Consider the following 3,716-nt stretch of genomic DNA (forward strand, 5'->3'; position numbering starts at 1 on the left):
TTCTTTCTTTCTACTTTTTCTCCCTTTTATTCTGAGCCACGTGGATGAAAGGCTCTTCGTGCTGCAGCCAGGAGTCAGTGCTGTGCCTCTGAGGTGGGAGAGCCAACTTCAGGACGCTGGTCCACAAGAGACCTCCCAGCTCCACGTAAAATCAAACGGCGAAAATCTCCCAGAGATCTCCATCTCAACACCAACACACAGCTTCACTCAATGACCAGCAAGCTACAGTGCTGGACACCCTATGCCAAACAACTAGCAAGACAGGAACACAACCCCACCCATTAGCAGAGAAGCTGCCGAAAATCATAATAAGGCCACAGACACCCCAAAACACACCACCAGACGTGGACCTGCCCACCAGAAAGACAAGATACAGCCTCATCCACCAGAACACAGGCACTAGTCCCCTCCACCAGGAAGCCTACACAACCCACTGAACCAACTTTAGCCACTGGGGACAGACACCAAAAACAACGGGAACTATGAACCTGCAGCCTGCAAAAAGGAGACCCCAAACACAGTAAGATAAGCAAAATGAGAAGACAAAAAAACACACAGCAGATGAAAGAGCAAGATAAAAACCCACCAGACCTAACAAACAAACAGGAAATAGGCAGTCTACCTGAAAAAGAATTAAGAATAATGATAGTAAAGATGATCCAAAATCTTGGAAATAGAATAGAGAAAATGCAAGAAACACTTAACAAGGACCTAGAAGAACTAAAGAGGAAACAAGCAATGATGAACAATACAATAAATGAAATTAAAAATACTCTAGAAGGGACCAATAGCAGAATAACTGAGGCAGAAGAAAGGATAAGTGACCTGGAAAATAAAACAGTGGAAATAACTACTGCAGAGCAGAATAAAGAAAAAAGAATGAAAAGAACTGAGGACAATCTCAGAGACCTCTGGGACATTAAAGGCACCAACATTCGAATTATAGGGGTTCCAGAAGAAGAAGAGAAAAAGAAAGGGACTGAGAAAATATTTGAAGAGATTATAGTTGAAAACTTCCCTAATATGGGAAAGGAAATAGGTAACCAAGTCCAGGAAGCACAGAGAGTCCCATACAGGATAAATACAAGGAGAAACATGCCAAGACACATATTAATCAAACTGTCAAAAATTAAATACAAAGAAAACATATTAAAAGCAGCAAGGGAAAAACAACAAATAACACACAAGGGAATCCCCGTAAGGTTAACAGCTGATCTTTCAGCAGAAACTCTGCAAGCCAGAAGGGACTGGCAGGACATATTTAAAGTGATGAAGGAGAAAAACCTACAACCAAGATTACTCTACCCAGCAAGGATCTCATTCAGATTTGATGGAGAAATTAAAACCTTTACAGCCAAGCAAAAGCTGAGAGAGTTCAGCACCACCAAACAAGCTTTACAACAAATGCTAAAGGAACACGAGAAACACGAGAGAAGGAAAACACCTACAATAACAAACCCAAAACAATTAAGAAAATGGGAATAGGAACATACATATTGATAATTACCTTAAATGTAAAAGGATTAAATGCTCCCACCAAAAGACACAGACAGGCTGAATGGATACAAAAACAAGACCCATATATATGCTGTCTACAAGAGACCCACTTCAAACCTAGGGAAACATACAGACTGAAAGTGAGGGGATGGAAAAAGATATTCCATGCAAATGGAAACCAAAAGAAAGCTGGAGTAGCAATTCTCATATCAGACAAAATAGACTTTAAAATAAAGACTATTACAAGAGACAAAGAAGGACACTACATAATGATCAAGGGATCAATCCAAGAAGATATAACAATTGTAAATATTTATGCACCCAACATAGGAGCACCTCAATACATAAGACAAATATTAACAGCCATAAAAGGGAAAATTGACCGCATCACATTCATAGTAGGAGACTTTAACACCCCACTTTCACCAATAGACAAATCATCCAAAATTAAAATAAATAAGGAAACACAAGCTTTAAATGATACATTAAACAAGATGGACATAATTGATATTTATAGCACATTCCATCCAAAAACAACACAATACACATTCTTCTCAAGTGCTCATGGAACATTCTCCAGGATAGATCATATCTTGGGTCACATATCAAGCCTTGGTAAATGTAAGAAAATTGAAATTGTATCAAGTATCTTTTCCAACCACAACGCTATGAGACTAGATATCAATTACAGGAAAAGATCTCTAATAAATACAAGCACATGGAGGCTAAACAATACACTACTAAATAACGAAGTGATCACTGAAGAAATTAAAGAGGAAATCAAAAAATACCTAGAAACAAATGACAATGGAGACACGACGACCCAAAACCTATGGGATGCAGCAAAAGCAGTTCTAAGAGGGAAGTTTATAGCAATACAATCCTACCTTAAGAAACAGGAAACATGTCGAATAAACAACCTAACCTTGAACATAAAGCAATTAGAGAAGGAAGAAAAAAAAAAACCCAAAGTTAGCAGAAGGAAAGAAATCATAATGATCAGATCAGAAATAAATGAAAAAGAAATGAAGGAAACAATAGCAAAGATCAATAAAGCTAAAATCTGGTTCTTTGAGAACATAAACAAAATTGAAAAATCCATTAGCCAGACTCATCAAGAAAAAAAGGGAGAAGACTCAAATCAATAGAATTGGAAATGAAAAAGGAGAAGTAACAACTGACACTGCAGAAATACAAAAGATCATGAGAGATTACTACAAGCAACTCTATGCCAATAAGATGAACAACCTGGAAGAAAGGGACAAATTCCTAGAAATGCACAACCTGCCAAGACTGAATCAGAAAGAAATAGAAAATATGAACAGACCAATCACAAGCACTGAAATTGAAGCTGTGATTAAAAATCTTCTAACAAACAAAAGCCCAGGACCAGATGGCTTCACAGCCGAATTCTATCAAACATTTAGAGAAGAGCTAACACCTATCCTTCTCAAACTTTTCCAAAGTGTAGCAGAGGGAGGAACACTCCCAAACTCATTCTATGAGGCCACCATCACCCTGATACCAAAACCAGAAAAGGATGTCACAAAAAAAGAAAACTACAGGCCAGCATCACTGATGAACATACATGCAAAAATCCTCAACAAAATACTAGCAAACAGAATCCAACAGCACATTAAAAGGATCATACACCATGATCAAGTGGGGTTTATTCCAGGAATGCAAGGATTCTTCAATATACGCAAATCAATCAATGTGATACACCATATTAACAAATTGAAGGAGAAAAACCATATGATCATCTCCATAGATGCAGAGAAAGCTTTTGACAAAATTCAACACCCATTTATGATAAAAACCTGGAAGAATGTTGGCATAGAGGGAACTTTCCTCAACAAAATATAGGCCATATATGACAAACACACAGCCAACATCGTCCTCAATGGTGAAAAACTGAAACCATTTCCACTAAGATCAGGAACAAGACAAGGTTGCCCACTCTCACGACTCTTATTCAACATAGTTTTGGAACTTTCAGCCACAGCAATCAGAGAAGAAAAGGAAATAAAAGGAATCCAAATCAGAAATGAAGAAGTAAAGCTGTCACTGTTTGCAGATGACATGATACTACACATAGAGAATCCTAAATATGCTACCAGAAAACTACTAGAGCTAATCAATGAATATGGTAAAGTAGCAGGATACAAAATTAATGCATAGAAATCTCTGGCATTCCTATACACTAATGATAAAAAATC

Source organism: Orcinus orca, chromosome 1, assembly GCF_937001465.1.
Source record: "Orcinus orca chromosome 1, mOrcOrc1.1, whole genome shotgun sequence".
NCBI classification, from domain to species: Eukaryota; Metazoa; Chordata; class Mammalia; order Artiodactyla; family Delphinidae; genus Orcinus; species Orcinus orca.